A 17361-nucleotide genomic window follows, 5' to 3' on the forward strand; every position below is an offset into this window, starting at 1 on the left:
CCCAGCATACACCTCGCGTCAACAACATTACGCCACTTCCGTCAGCTTCTTCTTCGATTTTTTTTAATAACATTTTTTTTATTTGAAGGATTTGACAAAATAACATGGCTTGGATATTTAAATCATCAATCATATCATAAATACAACATATAACAAATATATTAAAATATAATTAAAGTAATTACAACAAAGGGCTTTGGCCTCTTATGTAAATATTGTTCTCTTAAAACAGGGGTGGGGAACCTTTTTCCTCTCAAGGGCCATTTCAATTTTTTCAACATCCTCCGAGGGCCGTACAAATTATTGACCTCTGCTTAAAAATCACAGCCCATTCATTTGGCCTTTCTTTCATGCTGTGCAAAGAAAAAGCAACCTCTTAATCCAGATATCTTGCCATGATATTTAGATACTTTGAGAGCAAAATGAAGAGATCTATGGAAACATCTCTCAACACCCAGATGAAACAGAACTGTAAGCAGATTTACTTTTTCTTTATGGATATTTTACAAATCACTCTCCTTTCAAACTGTATTCTTGTTTATTAATAACAACTTTTGTTTACTGTCATATATAGTATTTTATACCTGTTTACTTTATTCTCTTGTTTTTTGATAACTATAATGATCATATAAAGATGTGCCTTTACCTCACTGGTTGGAGAAAAAGCTTCTTATATTCGTTAGCATAGCTAGATGCTAATAACAACAAAGTTGTTGACTGTATGATCAGTATGACAAATGAACAGATCGCCACTGGGCTTTCAACTAAAGACAGAGCCACGCAAAAACTGCAGCATGTGTACGGATTTATGGGTACTGCAATTTTTGAAGTCCCGGAGCGGCGTTCTGGTGCTCTCCGTCAGAACTACACCCCCATAGGTATATATAAAACATATAAGCTCCGCCCCTTCACTCCAACCCCCCTCCCCCACATCTACAGGTGAAAAAAAGAAGTGTAGCAAAAGTCAAGACCACAGATTCGTCGATGTATACACTGCCACAGAGCAGATTCGTCAAGTTGTAATGACTGATTTGAGAGGTTGTAATAACCAAGTTGCAGTTGTAATGGAAAATATATTTAAAAAATATGTATTTTTCTGCAAGTGAACATTTCATCACTAAGTTCATTTTTTTTCTACAAGCTACAACACTTTTTTTCTTCTTCTGTGGCTTCAAATTTGGTTCACAGTTACGTGGATATTTTATACAAGTGTAAATGTGTGCACAGATTTTTTTTCTGCAAGTGCTCACATCAGGTTTTACACGCTCTCGCATTTTGCACCATATCTACCTTCATAGAAGAGGCTGTGTGAATGACTTTACTTTGTGGATAAGGGTGGATTGTTCTGTGTGTCAAAATGAAAGACAGCCCACACACATATCAATCATCAAACCGTGGGGTCTTATTTAATTACGTGTTGATTTATATCAACACGTAATGTTGTATCGATGTATATAGAGATGTACTAGAGAAAAAGTATTCTCTGTCGGGACTTCCTGCAACAACACCACGCCGTTATCTTGATTCTGATTGGCCAGAAGACATTAGCAAAGATGTTCTATTGAGAAGACGATCACTAAGTGACAAAAGTTTTCAAAACCGTTTCTAGTCTTCGGTATTCTTGTTTTTGGTGTGAGAATAGTTTGGGCAGCGTGAGAGCGTGAGATTGAGAGTGAAAGCGTGTGTCAGATGCGTGAGAGTTGGCATTGAGTGTGTAGGTGTGTGTGTGGTACAGTGTGTGTGTGTGTGTGTGTGTGTGTGTGTGTGTGTGTGTGTGTGTGTGTGTGTGTGTGTGTGTGTGTGTGTGTGTGTGTGTGTGTGTGTGTGTGTGTGTGTGTGTGTGTGTGTGTGTGTGTGTGTGTGTGTGTGTGGTATAGTGTGTAGGTGTGTGTGGTACAGTGTGTAGGTGTGTGTGGTACAGTGTGTAGGTGTGTGTTGGACAGTGCGTAGATGCGGCGGACAGACAGGTCTCAGTTGGTTTGGTGTCCTTACTTTTAATACTTGCAAATACAACTTTTGGCCCGTAATTTCAATTCCCCATTTCAGCGACCAGAGAGGGGGGGGGGGGATATATCCAGTCTCTGATTGTGTTACGTTATTTTTTAAATTGCATATATTTATATAAATATATTTGTGTGTGTGTGTCCGCATCTGTAGCCTGGTATTGTCTCATTATACCACACTCTCAATTAATTCAAAGTAAATATGTGGGGGAACAATGTTCAGCTGATCTAACAGAGATTATAAAATATGACAAAACACTCGACAGCTGATGCAGCTGTTGCCACGTGATAATGAACGGACGTCGCTTTAATATGACTGCTCAGAGGAGAGGAGTTCTCATTTCTTTAAACGTCTGCTGCTTCCCCTCCTCTGTCCTCCGCTCGCATCTCCTGTGGGCGGGACTAAGTCTCGAGGAGGGGAGTCGAGGAGGGGACATTTAAGAATTGAGAAGCCTCTTATGGCTGCTTCTCAGGTCGATTAAATGAAATCCTTGCTTCCCTCACTTGCGTCGTTTCCCTGCCTCTAGTCCCTCTCACCAGGGAAGCAAGGAGAGACGCAAGGAAACCACGAGAAGCAGGGAAATGAGTTTTAAGAGCAATGGGACGTCCTTTCCTCCGGAGCGTCACGTGAAGCGACGTCCGTTTGTGATGACGCTGCACAGCTGATCGTCTGACAGCAGGGCTGCAGTCGGATAGTTTAAAAATCAGCTCCTAAATTCTAACCCTATCGTCTATTCCTTGACCTCTGAGTGAAACGTCACGGGGTTAAGGGATAGTGGATAGGAGAATTTAAAAGGACTTAGGAGAAGAGACTGCGGTACTTTAGAGAATCCGAATGCACTTTCACTATCCGACGTGTTTATGATGCGCCAGCGGACGTCATTGTGTGCGTCTGCTGCTGTGGGGAAACTATGGAAACCACAATTTTCTATACAGCGGACGACAACATGGATGTTTAATAAGAGACTACTGTAAACTCATCTAGAGACTCTGCACCGTGCTCTGATGCTGCTGCTTTGCTTTATGAACGTGGACAACAGAGAAACATATTCTTCAGGACCAAAGTTGGAATTGAAATAAAAAAGGAAAGTGAAACTGCTCGTCACCCTCTTCCTCCGGTCCACATTAATACAAATGATCCCAATACGTATGATTGTATGAACTAAAGATCTTAAAATCAATACAGATGTATTTATTATAAACGTTAGTCCTTAACATCTATCACTGTGTATATCACCATTCAAACATCTTTTAAAGTTGAACAAACCCCACACAGCTCAGTAAAGACTGAAATGTTGACTTTATTTGATCATTTCAGTAAAAACTAAGGTTCATATTTCTCTCTTTGATTATAATACTGATGAACGTTCAAAACAAAGCACTTTGGCAACTTACCACCTATGTTTTAAAAAGCTTAATAAGCACCGTAACTTTCATGATATAATTTCTCCGTCATAATCGTTTTTTCCGTGAACGGCCGACTGTTGAGTGACGGCAAATGCTGCGGCTGCAAGGCATTGTGGGGCAGCATTTTCGCTTCTCCTGCCGGTTAGGGAAGTCCAGTGGTTCCTAAGCTAAAGGAGGTTATAAAGGAAGTTTGAAACCTCCTTTCCTATCATTCTCATCATTCTAGAGTATTCGAACGGCACTTATCATGGCTGCCACTGAGGGACTTCCGGGTCATTTCACTCCTTTAGGAAGGTTCCTAAGCTAAATGGACTATTCGACTTCAGCCCAGCTCTGTTCCTGTTGTTTTCACACACACCCCCGCCTCTGTTAGTGCACATTTACTGACACAAACATTTGTATCATCTGTTGTAGACCCAAATAAATCAAATAAAAACTCATTCTCAAAAAAGATAAACGCCATTCTTAAAATGTATAAACGAACAATAGTTTGATTAATATTGATTAGAGTGCACAATAGAAATAAAATAATTGAGAGAAGAAAAAGAGATATGTTATCTATCAAAACCCAGTTAGATTAACATTCATTGGACACTTTGTGTGTTTGTGTGGATATGTAGCACGTTAACATTTTAATAGCACTTAATAACTGACTGAATGGAAATGACAATAAATGAAAATGTAAAACGAAAAAAGCGATCATGAAAATGTTTCCAAAAAATGAATAAAATGATTTTTGACCACGTTGTTGTTCAGATATATCCCATGTTTGTAACTAAATGAAACATGAATTGAAACAAAACACGGTATAAACTGAGGAGTGACTCCCGTGAGGTTCATGTGTTTTCTTCACTCCGCTGGGAAACTGCTCTCATGTCAAGAAGCATCAGATCAGTGCATGCACTGCATCGTCCAATCAGTGAGCGATACACCGTAAGGGGGCGGGGCGAGTGTCTGAGGATTTCATCGGAGGATGGTCTGGTGGTTCCTCGGTTATCACTCCTCCATGATCGCTCCTCGCTCCTCGCTCCTCCGGCAGAAATAAGAGTCATGGGACGGTACTCAAGATGGCGCAGGCAAATCAACTTCCGGTGAGACCGAGGATCGAGGACCGAGGAAATGAAAATAGTCGACCTGAGAAGCAGCCACAGAGATCGCTCTTCTGGAGTGAAGAGAGCGGAAATAATGATATTGCAAGTTAGAAACATAAGATGCATTTTGACCATAGACTGTACACGCATGGATTAACATCGATTTAATACATTAATGTAGCCTTTGTTTCTGCTAAAAGAGGTGTCGACCAGCTGGGGTAACAAGAAAATTGGCTTAATCGAGTGTGACTATTACAAAATAAATCATTATTATATTAATATTGACAATAACAACCGACCGTCGGGGTAGCATTTGCTTGGCATTTCCGGTTATTTCTCCAATGGTTAACATGGGTTAACAATACCGTGTAACTGTCACGTTTGAAGGGATGAAATCGTGACATCTTCACGTCTCCCAGCATGGTAAATCGTCACATGTTCACATCTTGCCGTGATATCGGGTTGCACCTAACACTGGCCAATACAAATGGACCCTACATGAATTATACTAACCATTCAGTAAAGAACAGCAGCCGTCACAACCAGTTTCTGGGGTTTCCATGAAAGCAGAGACAGTTTTCAACCTCTCATTAAGAATCTTTGATGAAAGCTAAGTTTGGGTTTAGCTAATGTATTTATCATTTTACACGAGAGGGTTACAAAACGAAAATAAATCTGTAGCCCCTTCATGCTACACACACATAGCTAGCTACCAGTTGATGTGAGCACATGTATTGTCAGTCACTATGTAATCTGTTGCAACACGTCAGCTAGCTGGGTTTATTTGAATCCTAAATCACAGGTTACCCACTCTTGCCACATTAAAACCCCAGAACATGAACCTGATTGAGGCTTTGAAACGATTAACACTTTTTATTTTCCTCCCTAGTAGACACATTGATATGCACACATTTACAAAGACCGTGCACATGAGAAATAAATAAGTTTCTTTTTACAAAAACAGTGATATTTAATGTTTTCTTCTTAAAATCCATTGACATCTAACATGCAGTTGAGTCTTTTAAAAATCTAAACAACTTGTTGAAACATTTACAATTATGTGCAAAAGTAAACACATGTTTCTCCCCGCTGGTGCCTTTCCATCAGCAGCAGCACTATTACGCATGACGCGCAAAACTGGGCAAATGGCGGACCAACGAGCATCAGAAAAAAGGACTTCCAATAGAACATGGCACTATTTTCATGATTCGTAAAAGTGCCAAACATGACGTACGTATTTTTTATAATGTGCTATAACTTATTTTTTTAATAAACATGAAGTTGTTCTCGTTTGCTCGTTTTTCTTCCTAAAATCCATTGTCATCTAACATGCAGTTGAGTCTTTTAAAAATCTAAATAACTTGTTGAAACATAAGTAAACAAAGACACATGTTGCCTCTCCATCACCACCGCTATTACTATCACGCATGACACGCAGACTGGGCACATCGTGGAGCAGCGGAAAAAAGGACTTCCAGTAGAATATGGCGCTCTTTTCACAATTAATAGGAGATGTAAGAGAAACATTTTCTATTACGTTTGTCCGTTATTTCTCAAAGTCAAACATGCAGTTGAGTCAAATAAAACCAACTTGTTGAAACATTTACAATCACATAAAGTACAGATGTTTGACAAAAACCCATCAAACCCAGTCCAGGATTGATGTGGTCGACTTCATTTGACAGACAGTATAATTCAAAGTAGTTACATCTATTTCATTGTGAGTTGGCATGTATTAGTATAGCAGAATTTTGTGAAGTAAGATCCCATTTAATGCTACAGATGATAGTGATGTTACAGAGAGAACTATTTACCGTGAGGTGAGGTGATCTTTCTGTGTTCTGTGCGCACTCAAAAGTAATGGGAGGCGTGTGGCGCAGGTTCAAACCCCACTGCAGTCAGCACGTCGTTGTGTCCCCGAGACACTTCACCCCAAATTGCCCACAGTATTGAGTATGTAAGTCGCTTTGGATAAAAGCGTCAAACAAGTAACATGTATTTCCTGTTCACCTGTGACCCTAAAACACCTGACCTCCAGGCTCAGAAAGTGTATATGCTGCCCTCTTGTGGTCAAATGCTGCAACACCTTTTTACATACATGGCTCCTGCCGTCATACTCTTGGTTTATTATTGTCTGTACACACATTTGCAAGTCTATCAGGTAGATGTGGAGATATTGAAGTTCAGAGGACACGAAACAACATTTAAAAGCATCCATTTCATAGTTTTTGAGAACAGTTTGGACCCACAGTGTCTTACATTAGAAACACATTAGACTGTTTTCTAAAACTGCTCAAGTATGCAAAGTGGACAGGTAGGCGAGAAAGGCTTTTTTGAGTCTCAGAGACCAAGGTCCTGTACACTTCGCATACATTGACTGCACGACTTCATGTCTGCGATGTGGACAGTACCTCAAATACACCACTACACAACCTGTGGTATTTGAAAATAAGGGAATGACATGTTTATAATATGCTGCAAAACACAACAAATATGCAGGGTTGCGAGTCTGTTTCTAAGGCCATTTTATTTTTGGAACAGAGAAAACACCGTAAATAACAACAATAATATAAACAAATAATAACAAATAACTGTTAGTCAGACTTCAACTCAGAAAAAAAAGTTACCCCACACTCTTAAAACCACTATGGGTTTTCTCTCGTGTGAATACGGTGATGTCTTTTGAGATCACTTGATGTAGAGAAAGTTTTCCCACACTCTTCACACCAGTACGGCTTTTCTCCAGTGTGAATACGGTGATGTGTTTGGAGATTACTTGATGTTGTGAAAGTTTTCCCACACTCTTCACAGCTGTACGGTTTTTCTCCTGTGTGAATACGGTGATGTCTTTTGAGATCACTTGATGTAGTGAAAGTTTTCCCACACTCTTCACACCAGTACGGCTTTTCTCCAGTGTGAATACGGTGATGTGTTTGGAGATGACTTGATGTTGTGAAAGTTTTCCCACACTCTTCACAGCTGTACGGTTTTTCTCCTGTGTGAATAAGGTGATGTGTTTTGAGATAACTTGATGTAGCGAAATTGTTCCCACACTCTTCACAGCTGTACGGTTTTTCTCCAGTGTGAATACGGTGATGTGTTTTGAGATTAGTTGATGTTGTGAAAGTTTTCCCACACTCTTCACAGCTGTACGGTTTTTCTCCAGTGTGAATAAGGTGATGTATTTTGAGAACACCTGATGTAGCGAAAGTTTTCCCACACTCTTCACAGCTGTACGGTTTTTCTCTTGTGTGAATACGGTGATGTGTTTTGAGATCACTTGATGTTGTGAACGTTTTCCCACACTCTTCACAGGTGTACGGTTTTTCTCCTGTGTGAATACGCAGGTGGCGCTTTAAAGTTACAGATGTTGTATAGGATTTGTCACATTGCTGACAGCTGTGACGTCTCTCTTTTCCTTTCGGTTTCTAGAACAGACGGACAGAGAAAGAGAGAAAGTCAATCTAAAAAGCATAAATACACAAGTAAACAATAAAAACTCACTTAATATAAACCTTGAGTTAACAAAATACTACTTATCAACTGTTTGTGTTTATTATATTTGTATTATATTTGATACAGTAATACAGCAACATTCTAACCACACTATATACCAGAGGTGGGGGACTCGAGTCACATGACTTGAGTCACATATTTTTTAACTTGAGACTTGCTTGAATAGCATTGATAAAAGATTCGACTTGAGTAGGGGTGTCGAGTTATTTGTTCAAGCACCGGATCAGCAAAACAGGACAGTCTGTGAACCAGTCTGCCTTGATCTATGTATTCATGTCTGTGACTCTCACAGTATCTGCTGCCCACAGCTGTTTTGTAGAAGGAAAACCTCCTTCACTTCATGAAATCTCTGCAGCACCAGGAGGCAGTAACGTGTAACTCAGCAGAATCTGAGAAGAGCAGCACCAGCTGCAAAGAGCTGTGCCTTTTACCGTTTACTTCACTGTGTTCACCTTCATTAGAACGGCTAAACAGCAACCGCAGGCTGCTACGTTTTAAAACACACGCAAACACACACTGAACTCCCCAATATTTCCCTCTATTACCTGTTTTATAATTTCAGAGCCCCACTCTCCATTGTTGTTAATGTGGAAAATAAAACTAGTTTCATAACCACTGTCTTTTAACTGATTTAAATGCGGAAACTGGGGTTATTCATCAGGATTTCGTAGGACGTGACTTGCTTGACTCTCACCCCAGTAACTTGAGACTTGCACATGTATGACTTACTCCCACCTCTGGTATTCAGGAGACAGAGGGAGACGGCATCCTGTCACTGCGAGTATCAGTATGCTCTGTTCGTCTTGTGTTTTAGTTTTTTTGGTCTAAACTTTGTCGTGTCTGTATGAAACGTCATTTTGAGAGACCATGCTTTTGATCCTGTGGATTACATTTGCCTTCTGCTGACCATGTCTGGCCATTCAACTTTCCAAGACGCACCTGAGTGACAGCACGAACAAGAATGGCGAGGAGCCCCGGCCTCTACGCTGCTACAGCCGCGAGGCTATGCTAGAGCTACAATGCGATCGGCCTCCTACGAATACATCAAGCCATCTGTGCTCTTCGATATTGGATGACATCCCTCGGGAGCCGCTTAGAAACACCAAGAAAAAGAGACGAGGAAGGAGGGGAGGCGTTCAGAATCGCCTACGGCGGAGATTCAGCCGGCCACCACTTCCATCCATCATTCTCACAAACCTGCGCTCATTGAGCAACAACGTGGACACACTAAGGACATACACAAGGTACTGTCATGAATTTCTTGAGGCCTCTTTATTATGTTTCACGGAAAGTTGGCTACAATCTACGATGCCTGAATCTCTCTTTGAAGTACCCGGATTCAAACCTTTATTTAATCAGATTGGTCCCTTGAGATCATAGATATCTTTTTCTTTCAAGGGAGACCTGCAGCATATAGGTTCCACATGAAACAATAAAGGACATCATACATTATATTTACAGGATACACTTACATAGACATTTACAAGTGCCCATAGTATCAACGAGCATTTCATTTAGCCTAGCTTTAAAAACATGCAGAGGAATGAGATTGCTCAGTTTCAATTCTTGCTGAAGATTGTTCCAAACAAGTGGAGCTGCGCACATAAAAGCTGTCTTACCTAAGACAGTCCTTGCTCTTGGCACATCTAACAAGACTACATCATGCGATCTCAGACAATAGCTGCTTGCAACTCTCTGTGTTATCAGAGAGCAGATATAATACGGGAGTTTACCCAACAAAGCTTTATAAATAAACGTGTACCAATTACTGAGCCTCCGTACAGTAAGTGATGGCAAACCTGCCTTGGCATACAGGGTACAGTGCTTTACAATTTGTGACAAATCTCAGTGCGCTGTGATAGGCGGCATCTAACTTGTTCCGGCAATGGGCAGATGCATACTAGGGATGGGAATTTGAAAGAAAAATGTATATTCGAATATTCGACCCCCCAAAAAACGGTTGAACATATCCTATAAAAAAATATTGGGTAAACATTGTCTTTTCAAAACTTTGTTCAGAATTTTTTTTTTACATTTTTTTTCAATACGTTTTTAGAAATACATACATGTTCAAATAAGTGTAGAAACCAAGTCGAATTTGTCAAATGTATTGAACTGGTGATCACAGTTTGACAGCTATAGGCCTACAGCTTTCATGTGGAGGCGAATCAGGCCAGCTGTAGAGAAGACCCTCTCAGCTGGAACGGAGGTTGCGGGTATAGCAAGGTATAGCATGTATATATAAGTTTAATTTGGCATAGTTTGACCTCTACACCGCACTCACTAACCTGGTCGAAATATTTCCACACATTACTCCTTTTTGACGCCATTGTCTGTTGTGTAGGACTCTTCTTAGAGTGTAAATAATTACCGGACTATAAATATGTTGAATACCGGCAAAACTAAATCTCTCCTGTCAAAATGTCTATGCACTTTTCCGCCACACACGGTTGCCAAGCACCGCTTATTGTTGTTTAGGCTGGCCACTCATGTGTCGCGAGTGTTGACAGGGGGCGGGCGAGCACGCTCATGAACTGTTGGCGCCGGAACCTCGCAATGGCTGCGGAGCTCATTTGCGCCACATTTGGGCCTAAGATGAGGTTTGAGTCTGCGTGATCTGCGTGTCGGGAGGGGCAGACACATTGCGGCTCGCCTCGAAAGTAGACGAGAGTAGCCGATCGCAGCCGGGGGAGGTGTCAAAAAGCTCGCCTGAAGTCGGACAGCTCCGAGTCGGCTTCTTCTTCTTCATCTTCTTCTTCGCATTCTTCTTCTTCTTCTCTCGGTTTTTTGGCGGATTGCAAACAACTTTAAGGTGCATACCGCCACCTCCGCAGTCGGCTTGACTCGGTTTGCATTTATAAAGAATGCACACATGTGTTTAATCGTTAATGTCAGATATGTACTAAGTAAATATATTTGTTCCTGCTCAAGATTAGATTCAACTTTATTGTTATTGCACAGATTACAGGTACTGAGACAACGAAATGCAGTTTAGCTTCTAACCAGGTGCAACAAGCAGTAAAGTGAAAAGTAATGTACACCATCTACAGAATAACATATAGAATGAATTGAATGATGAATAAACAGTGGGGTATGAATACACTAGATATCAGCCTGTGAGCAGTATGAACAGTGTGTATGCTAAGATATATAAAGTATGAAAACGGTAAGCAGTATAGTATAAAATATATAGATATTAATTTCATGATGATAAACATTGTGGAACGATGATGAAAAATGGGAATGGATGTGGCGACATAAAACTGACACAAAACAACAACACACTTTTGCCAGCCAATTGGAGAGTTTCATCAGCAGCACGTGGTAAAAACCACCAATGAGCGCTCAGCTCGAGATACCAGCGAGCCGTTTCCCATCAAGCATTTCGCTTCCGCAGCTCGTGGAGAGCAACTGCGCCAACTCGCCTCGCCTCGCTCTCAAGGCTGCGGGCGTCTTTGTCCCGCGAGATTTCAAAGTCTCATGTGGGCGAGCCTCCAGAGCAAGTCGGACAAAATGACTAACCATCATGCAACGCACTAGCAAGACGTTGATCGCAACTGCGCAGGTCTGTGCAGGTCTTGCTTGTCTCAAACAAGCCTAGGGTGTTAACGTCGGTCTGTACAACGGAATTGTGCCAAAACTACGCCAACCGGCTGCAGAGGGAGACTCCCCCCTTCACGGGAGAGCTGCGCTATAACAGCTGTTCACAACGTTCACACACTGTGGTCACGAAGTACTCCACTAGCCGCCGCCGCCCCCCCCTCTGTCGACTTTCCTGAAGTAGCCTACTCCCCCGTTGATATCAACACGTAATGAATTAAGACCCCACGGTTTGATGATTGATAGGTGTGTGGGCTGTCTTTCATTTTGACACACAGAACAATGTTATAATAAACATAGATAGGCCTACTGTATGTTAAATGGATATATCCGCCATCTTTCATTTATCTTTCCATTCCCACAACAATATACATAAATAAATGGCATATTTTGGACATAGTTCGAATGGTGATTAATCATGATTAATTAATTTTTAAGCTGTGATTAATCTGATTAAAATGTTTAATCGTTTGACACCCCTAATATATATATATATATATATATATATATATATATATATATATATATACTGTCAGTACAGGAAGTGCACGCTAAGAATTCCAAAATAAAATCACCACTATCAAAATAAAATCACCACTATCAGTACAGTGCCACTTTCCAAACAGGAAATGCACGCAAATAAAATCGGATCGTGACGGATCGTGACACTTAATATACATATGTGTGTCGTCACGATCCGATTTTATTTTGTATTTGCGTGCATTTCCTGTTTGGAAAGTGGCACTGTACTGATAGTGGTGATTTTATTTTTCAATTCTTAGTGTGCACTTCCTGTACTGACAGTATATATATATATATATATATACTTCCTGTACTATACTATACTATATATACTGTCAGTACAGGAAGTGCACGCTAAGAATTCCAAAATAAAATCACCACTATCAGTACAGTGCCACTTTCCAAACAGGAAATGCACGCAAATACAAAATAAAATCGGTCTCATGTTACCACTCTGTAAGCCAAGAGTTGTTAATTTAGCAATGCCTTAGCTTTAAGAACAGGGACACAACTAATGACAATAGCATATGTTGGTATATTATTTAGATATTCACACCTTTATCAGAAGAACCAAACCAACATAAAATGTGCTCACAGACAGGCCAGTTCTGTCTAATTTATCACAATTATTTTTGACATGAGATCTTCATATCATCCTAGTTTTGTATTTAGTTTCTAGATTTGTAAACAAATCCAGAACCTTTGAAATATGTTATTGAAAAAAGACCAAGAATAATATAAACTGTACCATGTGTCCTTCTGTAGTCCATTTGTGGTTTGTCTTGTCTCACCCCGGCTGATATATCACAAAATCCACTGTTTAAATTGTTCCCTATATTGCCCCTATGCAATATAGGGAACAATTTAAACATAAACTATCCTATGTGTCCTTGGGTGTTATGAAAGGCGGCCCCCAAAATAAATGTATTATTATTATTAAGAAGAACAACTTGGTGTGGTGTGGAGGGGATGTAGGAAGCAGGAGCAGGTGGGAGAGATGGGACTTCAAGGTTATTTGTTTTAAATGTGTCTTGGAGATAAGGACCAGCTGCACACAATAAAATACAGTATAACACAAAACCAATAAGACACACGGTGACACATGGCACACCAACAATCAATCATCGTCCAGCCTCAGCTTTGGTATTCTTTCACAACCATGTTATGGGTTTATTAGACTGAGCAAACATAAACATATGTGGGGAACATAGTGCTGCGTCTCATGGAACATGAAGATTTAATAAATACATAGTAGGTGGCGATATATGCTCCTAGTGGTAGCGATTCGCCATTAATAATAAATATCAAAATATACGAATATATAAATAATAGTAATATGGAAATTAATATCCTTCTTCTAATATCCCTTCTTGTGCACAGCGTCAGTGTTGATCCTCCAGTTCAGCCCATTGTCTAAGTGCACTCCCAGGTATTTGTAGTCCTCCACAACAGCCACATCCTCTCCCAGAATGCACAGGGGTAGAGGAGACGTCCTCACCCTCCTGAAATCAATGACCATCTCTCTGGTCTTGGCCACATTCAGAATACTCACAACATTAGGCTGAGGTTCATCTTCCGCTCTTCTTGAAGTGGTTGTGCTTCTTGTTGCTTCCGGCTAAAATAAACATTAAAGACATGTTGAGTGTTTAAAATGTGCTGTAATACACAACACATTATTTATTCCTAAACTTGCAGAAAGAAAAACTAAAGTGTGACATTTAATCACATATATCAATCTTATACACCTTGAATTGTTGTTGGCCAATGATACACATACCCTTTGAAGATGAGCTGGGAAGTTGAATATTGTTGGTACAACACCATCTTTAAGCAAATCACTCCTGAAGTGCTCACTGCAGAGCAGTGTCCTGTCACAGGAAACAAAACCGTCCCTTCTTAGGGCGAGTTCCCACTGCCTCCTCCTCTCTTTGGTTTTGGGAAACCTTAAAAACATGAGAAAGGTAGCCAGATATATAAATTATTGTCAACATGTTCCTCCCTTCTTTCCTTTAACATTAAGGGTAGGACAAAAATACACACCGAAATTATCATATTTTTGGTATGTATGCATGTATGTATAGCCTACTTTAAGAATAAGACAACCACACTAAGAGTAATAAAAAAGGTGTCCAATAGAAACATTAAATAATTGTGTAAAGAAATGGTAACAACATATTCTAAAGAGGCTGGGTCAACAACAATCTTGCAATACTATTATCTCACATAGCCCCACTGATCCTGTGTAGCAGGACTTGTAATGTACATACATCCACTAAGTAATTAACGATTATCCTAATTTTAGTCATAATATTGTCATATCTTACACGTGAAAGGTGATCCCACGGGTTCTTGTTTCCAGACTGCGGTGATTAGAGCATCCGTAGGCTGCACAAAAGTCCGGCATAGTCAGGTACTTCTGTAAACACAAAGCCAGCAAATTCCTGTATCATAATGCAAGATGTTTTTAACAAGCCAAACCACTTGGAAGAAATCATGTGTAACTTAAGTTGTGTTGAAAAGAAAGAGCAGTTCTGCCTCTCCCACTGGTGTAAAGTTGCTGGGTCAACTTTGTAATACTAGGTCTCACTGACAGCCTCTTGTTATTAGCCAGCTAATAAATACAACCACATACACAAAGAAAAGCTGCAATTTCAACATGTCCAAGCATCCTGTATCATAGCCATGCTAATCATGTTTATAATAAACCAAACCGTTTGTAAATCAGTCAAGATTTCAGTGAGTTAAGAGTATTTTTGTGCAGATCACTCACCTTACAACAGCTACCATAACGCGAATCAGAGTAACTGTTAACTGTAGCAAGATGGCGGCTGGTCAGCTACGCTGGAAAATCTCCCATGAGCCATCTAGTGTTTATATATATCTATGGTGGAGGTGTCCTGAGAGTGGAGGTCTGCACCGGAACTGTCCTGAGAGTGGAGGTCTGCAGGCAGACCCCTCTCGATTTTCCAGCGTAGCTGACTGGCCGCCATCTTGCCACAGTCAACAGTTACTCTGATTCGCGTTATGGTAGCTGTTGTAAGGTGAGTGATCTGCACAAAAATACTCTTAACTCGCTGAAATCTTGACTGATTTACAAACGGTTTTGTTTATTATAAACATTATTAGCATGGCTATGATATTGCAGCTTTTCTTTTTGTATTGCTATGTGGTTGTATTTATTAGCTGGCTAATAACAAGAGGCTGTGAGTGAGACCTAGTATTACAAAGTTCACCCAGCAACTTTACACCAGTGGGAGAGGCAGAACTGCTCTTTCTTTTCAACATAACTTAAGTTACACATGATTTCTTCCAAGTGGTTTGGCTTGTTAAAAACATCTTGCATTATGATACAGGAATTTGCTGGCTTTGTGTTTACAGAAGTACCTGACTATGCCGGACTTTTGTGCAGCCTACGGATGCTCCAATCGCCACTGTCTGCAAACAAGAACCCGTGGGATCACCTTTCACCTGTAAGATATGACAATATTATGACTAAAATTAGGATAATCGTTAATTACTTAGTGGATGTATGTACATTACAAGTCCTGCTACACAGGATCAGTGGGGCTATGTGAGATAATAGTATTGCAAGATTGTTGTTGACCCAGCCTCTTTAGAATATGTTGCTACCATTTCTTTACACAATTATTTAATGTTTCTTTTGGACACCTTTTTTATTACTCTTAGTGTGGTTGTCTTATTCTTAAAGTATACATACATACCAAAAATATGATTTTTTTGGTGTGTATTTTTGTCCTTACCCTTAATGTTAAAGGAAAGAAGGGAGGAAAATGTTGACAATAATTTATATATCTGGCTACCTTTCTCATGTTTTTAAGGTTTCCCAAAACCGAAGAGAGGAGGAGGCAGTGGGAACTCGCCCTAAGAAGGGACGGTTTTGTAAATGTATTTATTAAATCTTCATGTTCCATGAGACGCAGCACTATGTTCCCCACATATGTTTATGTTTGCTCAGTCTAATAAACCCATAACATGGTTGTGAAAGAATACCAAAGCTGAGGCTGGACGATGATTGATTGTTGATTGTTGATTGATTGAAATGAATTTCAGCGCGCCATTTTGAAGGACGTCTCATTTCTCTAAATGCACACAGAGGATCGAGCGTCGAGGAGGCTCTCTGGAGGAGCTATAACCGAGGATACACTGATGGCTCCTCCGCGGCTCCTCCGCGCATGCATTTCCGGGAACGGTGGAGGCGTGACGCACGGCCGGACTTATCTCAGCCAATGACAGCTCTGCTTGCATCCCCTGGATATTATCTTAAGAGGCTTCTCAATTCTTAAATTTCCCCTCCTCGACTCCCCTCCTCGAGACTTAGTCCCGCCCACAGGAGATGCGAGCGGAGGACAGAGGAGGGGAAGCAGCAGACGTTTAAAGAAATGAGAACTCCTCTCCTCTGAGCAGTCATATTAAAGCGACGTCCGTTCATTATTACGTGGCAACAGCTGCATCAGCTGTCGAGTGTTTTGTCATATTTTATAATCTCTGTTAGATCAGCTGAACATTGTTCCCCCACATATTTACTTTGAATTAATTGAGAGTGTGGTATAATGAGACAATACCAGGCTACAGATGCGGACACACACACAAATATATTTATATAAATATATACAATTTAAAGTATGAGAGCACTCTCATAATAACGTAACACAATCAGAGACTGGATATATCCCCCCCCCCCCTCTCTCTTGTCGCTGAAATGGGGAATTGAAATTACGGGCCAAAAGTTGTATTTGCAAGTATTAAAAGTAAGCAGAGGACACCAAACCAACTGAGACCCGTCTGTCCGCCGCATCTACGCACTGTACAACACACACCTACACACTGTACCACACACACACCTACACACTGTACCACACACCGGTTGTACGGCCTGTTGTACCGAGTGATATATATTATACACACTGCTCTGCTTTATGCACGGACCTCACAGCTGTTCTCACTGTAAATATCGCGACGCGATGAAAGCAGTTTCTAAAATAATATCCAGGGGTTGCATGCAGAGCTGTCATTGGCTGAGATAAGTCCGGCCGTGTGTCACGCCTCCACCGTTCCTGGAAATGCATCCGTGGAGGAACCATCAGTGTATCCTCGGTTATAGCTCCTCCAGAGAGCCTCCTCGACGCTCGATGCTCGGTCCTCGTGTGCATTTAGAGAAATGAGATGTCCTTCAAAATGGCGCGCTGAAATTCATTTCCGGG

The 17361-nt window shown here is 40.7% G+C and overlaps 1 long non-coding RNA gene across 1 annotated transcript; it reads right to left on the minus strand.

Annotated features, from left to right (window-relative positions):
• Nucleotides 1-13981: 13981 nt before the first annotated feature.
• On the minus strand, nt 13982-14961 carry LOC139435470 (uncharacterized). Its single transcript, XR_011644707.1, has 3 exons — nt 14910-14961; nt 14464-14555; nt 13982-14082 (listed from the first exon to the last, which is right to left on the minus strand). It is a non-coding gene; the product is annotated as an uncharacterized lncRNA (long non-coding RNA).
• Nucleotides 14962-17361: the final 2400 nt, after the last annotated feature.

The sequence above is a fragment of the Pseudochaenichthys georgianus genome, chromosome 16 (genome assembly GCF_902827115.2).
Source record: "Pseudochaenichthys georgianus chromosome 16, fPseGeo1.2, whole genome shotgun sequence".
NCBI classification, from domain to species: Eukaryota; Metazoa; Chordata; class Actinopteri; order Perciformes; family Channichthyidae; genus Pseudochaenichthys; species Pseudochaenichthys georgianus.